Below are 7768 nucleotides of genomic sequence, written 5' to 3'. Positions count from 1 at the left end.
AACAGGAGTAACAGGGAGTGAACAGGAGATTAGGTTCATTGTGAGAAGTGATATCTCACACTGTCCTAAATATTGGAAATTTACTCTGTGGATTTGGAATGGGTGCCTTAAGTAAACGAAAGTGACAAATTATTATGAGAAATAAATAACATTGACAGCATCTCTAAACAGAAGACTATTCCTCGAACGTACATGGATGTGATGATTTACAGCAGTCTCATGATGGGGCAGTATCATTAGGATTTCATGCACCACCACCAGCTCCTTAAAGAATAGTGTCTGATAACCCATCTGGTTATCTTCTCCCTCATTAGAGATAGCACATTGACCGTTTTAGAACACAGAATTAAAATTGATTAATGAGACTTCCAGTTTGGGCCCAACATGTAAGAAGCTTAGATATTGTTGCTCCATTCTAGCAACAAGTGAAACACTGAACAAACAGAAAAACCAACAACTCTTCTTAAATCTGTAAAATAAGTGAGGTCACAGGGCAAAACAAGTATACCATGTGTTTTCCAAGACATTTCCAAGGCAAGTGTAAAGATAATTCTCTTGTATGAATTTCAACCTATGGAGATGTTTGAGTCATGAGAAATTTGGAAGTACAGACAGATGCCATAGTTAATATTAAATGAAGAGGACAATTGTATCATTTTTGAGAAAGAAAAAAGCATATCCACTGACATTTGCAAATTATGCTGTAGCTCACTGGTAGGCCATGACAATCTTCCATTAGACATAAACAATCTTGGAGAATACCAACTTCCAATGAGGTTGCTCTGAAAATGTGATAAAATGTGGCAAAGCAAAGTCATTTTCTAATTTTAAGCACAAATAAAAACAAGGCATCTGTGCCACTTGCTGCTTACCTAATACTGCACATCCCTCTCTCTTGGCTAAAATGAGTAGCTATTACATCTTTATCAATGACAGCTTTATTATCCCTCTTATCTGTCATCCCTATAAATAAGATTTATTGAGATATTTTATCCTACAACTTCCATCACTTTCTGAGAGCATCCAATCTAAAGCAAACTCCACTTCCTTAGACCTCCCTCAAATCCCCCAGCTGAATACCATACAATAGATTCTTTCTAATGGTCTCTTTTAGGGGCACCCAGTGGTTTCCCCAAGGTATGTGTTCACCTTCACTGCAACTTGTTCAACTATAGGTGTGTTCCTGGTGGTCTAGCCTGGACGATATTGACATTTCCATGAAGAGACATAGATTATATAACTTTCAATAAAATCCTTTGTGCCTCTAAGTAAATCTGTGAGGTCTGGAAATGTTTGCTGTATTTCCTTTCTTACAATTTTCCTTTTATTTCAAAAAAATGGGAAAATATTATCATTTAAAATGTCTAAATAGTGCCATAGTGCCAAACATGTCAAATGATTGGCAAAATTAATTTGTGAAATGAGACTTCTTTACTGGTGACTCATAACGGCAGATTAGATCTATATAGCTGACAGGTAAACCCGTTCTGAATGAAAAATTTAAGTAACACTGTTCATCTATTATATGCTTAGAAATTGACTTAGTGATTACTCTGAGAATCTTCATAAAGTATGTGACATTGATAAATAAAGTTAGTGAACAGTGATGCAAAAGTGAACTGATTATTCAAAGGCCAAAAAGGTAACAGGTGATAAAGGTGCAATTTATGTAGAATGATCCAGAATCAAATTAATTAAATCTGTCTCTTGTTATATTTCTACATGGATAAATAAAGTAACATTTTCTGAACAGCTAATATTAAGTCATCAATTATTCTATTCTTTATGAACTCCATTAACAGTTAAATAATTATTTTTTTCAGTTGAAAATGGTTGCTTTCAGTGGTCAAATATTTGACTCCTTAAACAGTGCATTCCTTAATGCTATGCACATTGGCATTTTAGGGGTGAGATAACAGAAAAATGAATTTTTTAATCTTTACTCCCATATTTTCCAGGGTCTTTTTAAATTGTTTCACTGTTTTTTGCAGTTTGTACTATTGTTTTCTAAAGCAACTATAGGTTATTATAAAAGAGCTGATAACTGGAAAAGATCAAGGTAGCAATTTAAAAAATATATCCATTAAAAACAGAAAGAAATTTCCCTTTAGAAGAATGTGAAGCTCAGAACACTGTATAATGAAGTTCTCTAAGGAACGGCCCTCTGTAACTTGCAACTATTGACTTGGAACACTTACTAAACAATGGACTATATAAAGCAATGTGTGCAGTTAATTCTCCCAAAAAGTTTTGGGGACGTATAGTAATATCCCTCTTCCACAAGTGGAAAATAAGAAGGCTAAACTTAACTTTATCAAGCTGAAGAAGCAAATGAATATTGGTACAGATTTCAACTTTGGTTTACATAGAATAATTAATGAGTCTTTTGAAAATCAGAAAATCTCATTAAGTGGAATTAGAATGTCTTCTGCTCCTCCCACTTACCCCTCACCCCACACCACTGTTCTTACTTTATAATTACATGAAATCTAAAATTTTCAAATTGAAATTCAAGGATCTATACATTCTGATCCAGTGGGCCATCCACTGTCCTCTGCCTTAGCCATGCAAAGTCTTCAGCTCTATCTGAGGTTATAAATTCACTCCATGTGGCATATGAATATTCATTTTGGCCTCTAAACCCCAAATTCAAGTTGAAGTTCATTCTTCCTGAGGACACCTTCTTAGATCACTCTAACCGAGAATGAGAAAATTTTCTCTGGAATTATCTGGTATTTATTTTCTATTTTACCAGATTAAATATCTGGTATTTATTATTTTATCTGGTATTTATTATCTGGCATTTATTGTATTTTGATAAAAATTTGAATATGTAATATCTATATGATACAACTAATTAAGAGGGAAAAAAGAAACAGATCTTTTTCTTGCTGGGGGGGGTGGTCATTTCTATTGAATAACTTATTTTAAAAATCTAGCCAATAAAAGACAAATTCAGATTATTTAGGTATTAAATAAGCTCTTTCTGGCTATTCCAGCCACTTTGGGGTAAATACCAGCTAAATCAAATTCCACACTCTTTTGCAGGGCCCCTTTCTTTGTTTTCTCAATGATTTTCTCTCTTCTTACTCCTTCTTAGGATAGTATAGAAGCATAGAGACGATATAAATCTTCACGGAGATGGAGGGAAAGATCTCTGGTCCAGAAGCTGGTCATTGCAAACTTGATGGCTTTCACTGTAACGTGTTTGGTTGCAAGATCTTGAGATATAATTGCCAAGTGTTTGTTAATGCCACCTCTCTCTTGGGGCACTGTGTGGTTTTCACTGGATTAAGTTTACAATTCCTCTATTTTATACATAGTTATGAGACTCTTAGGCTCTTTGACTTCATCCAGCACCAGATCTCTATTATATGTCTCCTCATCACTTCTACCTACCCCCAGTGCAGTTACCTCAGGAGGAGTACTCCTTATGTCATGCATAGGCTATAGGAATTTTGGTGCTACCTTATGACCATTTTTCTAGATTTTATTTCTTTAAAAATGTTCCTTCTATGAATGGTAAGTAATGCATGAAAGTGGGGCATCGAGTTGCTTCTGTTTATTTCTATATATGTAGGAATTACTTTGGAGTCTCAATAATCTCATCTTCATCTTTAACCGAGGCCAAAGTAATCAGAATCCTGGGCCCACTCTCAGAAACCTTCTCACTCAAATGTCTTCCCTTGTTCCCATGGTAACTTCCTGTTTCCTCTCAGTAATGAAAACTTCCCTTGTATCAATTCTGTTTTCCCTACATTAGGGCTTATGGTAAATTTCTACGAATTAAATAACTCTTTATATGCAAAATAGAGCTTTTGCAAATTAGGAATCATTTGTCTCAATAATAATGAGATTTCAAGGCAAATGTACACTAAACGCTGGAAGTATATTTTCTAATTTGAAACTTAAACATTGACTGATTATTTCTATTTACCATATTCCTTTGGTCTCTAGCTAAGTAGGGGAAATGTTTTATACAATTACGGAGAACAGAAGCACGTTAATATATTTACAAATATATAATCTGAATTAAAGATTTTATAGTGTGTATAACTTTTCCCCGTGGTGCTTCCTTCTTCCTATCTTCATTTTCCAAACGGCTGTCGTGAATCGTTTATGTCTTGGAAATTGTGTTGGACATCGGATTTAAAATGTCTTATAGTCAGGTCTACTAGGTACAGAACTACTTTTATATATATCTGACATGCGCCCAGAACCTAGAGCCGGGGTATTTACATGTATCTACACAGTAATTATGTTTTGCCTAACCTATTCTAATGTCCCTGCCACTAACTTTTCTGAATTTATTTAATCCCTAAACTGTAATCTATTCTCCACAGAGAAGCCAGAGCAATTATTAATATATAAAGAACAAAACATGTCAGTCCATAGTTTCAAAGCCTTTGGTGGCTTCTCATTACCTTTAGAATTAAAACTAAGATTCTTACTATTGTCTATAAGGTTTTTCATGAACTAGTTCTTACCCATTATGCTATAATATTTTTAAGTGGGTAAATACATAACATTCTTTTTTCCTGACCTAAGATTTGGAATAATTAAGAGACAGACAAGAGCCAAGAATAAGGCAATAAAATATCCTCTTATTAGTAGTAATATTAAGATTGGTTTATATATATGGCACATATAAATTCTCCAGTGATCTTGGAAATATTCATCTCAAAATTAGATGGCAGACCTAACCATGGGAGATTGGATCTTTGAAATTTATAACAAGGAGAAGTACAGTAATATGTGCACTTCTTGAGGACGAGTTGACTTCCAAAATAGACAGGAAGGGGCTGGTTCACGTAAGCTTATTTCCCACTCTCAAACCTCACAATTAGATAATTTAGTCCACTTGCGTGTCATAAAAACAAAGAGAGGCTTGGGGCCCCTGGGTGAGTCAGTTGGTTAAGTGGCTGACTTTGGCTCAGGTCATGATCTCGTGGTTCATGAGTTCAGGCCCCGCGTCGGGCTCTGTGCTGACAGCTCAGAGCCTGGAGCCTGCTTCAGATTCTGTGTCTCCCTCTCCGCCCCTCCCCTGCTTGTGCTCTATCTCTCTCTCTCAAAAATAAATACACATTAAAAATATATTTTAAAAAAGAAAGGCCAGAAGTGTTATCTAATAGATGTTCTCTTTCAAGAAGAAAAGTATCCACTCAATACTTTATAGAAATGTCTACGCCACTCTACTTTCATTCTCTAGCTATGCTGACTTTTAAATTTCTTGATTGTTTCTACAGCAGGAGTTGCATATGTTTCCTCTACTTGGACCTGTTCAGCTTTCATTGAGCTCTGACTCACCTTCATCTCTAGGTGGATCTCCCTCTAATTAGTCTAATAACACATTGCATTTTTCATGAGATTTTTATGATTTGAATTCATATATACATACATATATATATACACACACATATATATACACATATATATGTTTAAGATTTTAATTTTTTATGTTTTTATTTAACTTATTTTTTAAATTTACATCCAAGTTAGTTATATATTTTTATATTTTTTGATTAATACAGATATCTTTCCATATACACTTTAGGTTATATGAGGTCTTATATTGTAATCTTGCTAACCTAGTTATTCCTTGATGTGTTATCATAGTGCTTGGCATACTGCAGATGTATTATAAGTATTTGCCGAGTAGATGAATAACTGTATGAATAATTTCAGAATTAGTTTGAAGTCTGCTGAAGTGCTGTCATTGTTCTTAGATTAATACCAAACGACCTATTTCTAGATATGAATCCCTAAAAGCCAAAGTCCATCAGAAGCACAAATATTATAAATTTGAGTAATATTTTTCTAGGCTCTGGAAGTCTGGGGAAATATGGTTAGAGTTCACAATGATTGCAACACAGTTGCATCAAGGCTCTGTTTCTACTAGTTGGATAACTCCTACCCCAACCCATCTCCCAGTACCAGCCCAGTCAAATGGAACGTAGGCACGCTTATAGAAAAAGACGTTCCTGACATTTTTCTCCAAACAGAAATCTTTCTCCATATCTCAACATGTAATTTTTGTCTCTTAACTGTACCCATCCCTCTATCAACTTTAGTGGCAATAGGTGTTTTGGGGTCCACTTGGAGAATGTACCAATAAATCTGTAAGCTTATCATCCCTTGGTTTCTATCCAGTAGTTAAGGGGCTAAAATGCCAGTTCTTTAATCATAGTAAATGCATAATTACAGCCAATCTATCCAAGAAATGTTGGAGTATATTGACATCCAGAGGTGTTTTAGGTGGTTAGATATACAATATACAGTTATTTCTTAGAAACTGTTGGACAGAAATACTTCTCTCTCCACTTCTCAGACCATCTCTTCTAAATTATCTCAAAACATTTCTGATTTTTAATTCACTTAACTTTTGATTACTAAACAGTGATCTAACTAAATATTTTCTTTATTTTCATAGAAACCTAACTTTGACCTCCAATTTGCAACTGTCTTCATTCTTTATCAAATTTAGAAGGATGACGGTAGCTGAAGAAAGAAGTGGAAAATGTACTTGCCTTGATGTAGTTACGATTGTATGTTTTCATGTGGGTAAACATATGAGCCATGGCCTAAGACAGCGTCTAGTACATAGTAGATTGTGAAATAAATATTGGATAAATGACTGCAAGACCACTGAATTGGAAGGCAGGTCATCAGGATCAAGATTAGGAGGGTATTCCCTCGCTGCATTGGGGTGCTCCTTACACTTGAAATCAAAAGACTTGGCTCTAGTTGGTGCTCCAGCCTAGATTCCCTTTGTCTCTCTCATTACGTTCACTTTCATTTGTTTGTTTATTTATGTATTAGCTTCTTCCATATAAGCAAATATCATATGGTGATCTCATTCTTTTTTTTTTTTTCTCATGAAAATAAACCTAAATACCAAGGGAAAGCATTCTTTTTTAAGTATAGCCATTTAACTCTAATACATTAGCTACAGGAGCAATGAACAAGAAAAAGAGAATGTTTACCCCTTAAGACTGACATCAATATCCAGTCTTCCATGTGTCCTTTGTATTACCTTCGAGACAGGATGGATGGAGAGAAATTGTTGAGCTCCCCAGAAAAATTCAAAGATGTGGTCAACAAGGACTTTAAAGACTCAGGGCATGCCAAACTCACTATAATGACCAACAACACTGTATCTTGCTGACCACTCTTGACAACTTTCCATCTTTTGTTTTTCTTCAGTTTCACTCTCTTCTTGGTGTTGTTTGCACACAGGAGGCATTAACCCCCTTCCAGGGTTTTTGCTCTGCCTGTGAAGCCTTCCCTTGAATACTTATACAAAGCCTCCCCCAAGGCTTTCCTCTTAGTCTTTACTTGGCCAGTACATTCAGGGATAAGCCGAGGATTGGTTTGAAAGTTTAACTCTAAATACCTCTGCTTCAATATTTACTCCTATTTATCATGGGGAATAGAATGAGAACAGAATGAATTTAGAAAGATAATGGATCCTTGAGCTGATGTTGATCATATCATTAGAAAAATCTTCAGGAGAATTCAAAGACTCCGAAGGAAACTTTTTTTCCCTTTCTCTCTTTGTGTAAAAATAAAGAAAAACAAATTAGGCTGTCAGGCAAATGCATGAACTCCATTTAAGGGGCTGAAGTTTTCATCATTTTGTCAGGCCAGCTGCGTCTTCATACCCAAGGTAGATTCACACCCAGTAATGATAGAAATGCTGCCATAGAAATTCAAGGAAAAACTCTGATGAATGAATGATAGAGAGGGCTTGTTCACAAATAGTAATGCA

This window comes from Panthera uncia, chromosome D1 (genome assembly GCF_023721935.1).
Source record: "Panthera uncia isolate 11264 chromosome D1, Puncia_PCG_1.0, whole genome shotgun sequence".
NCBI classification, from domain to species: Eukaryota; Metazoa; Chordata; class Mammalia; order Carnivora; family Felidae; genus Panthera; species Panthera uncia.
The sequence above is the reverse complement of the archived record's forward strand: the minus strand, read 5'-3'. Positions refer to the sequence as shown.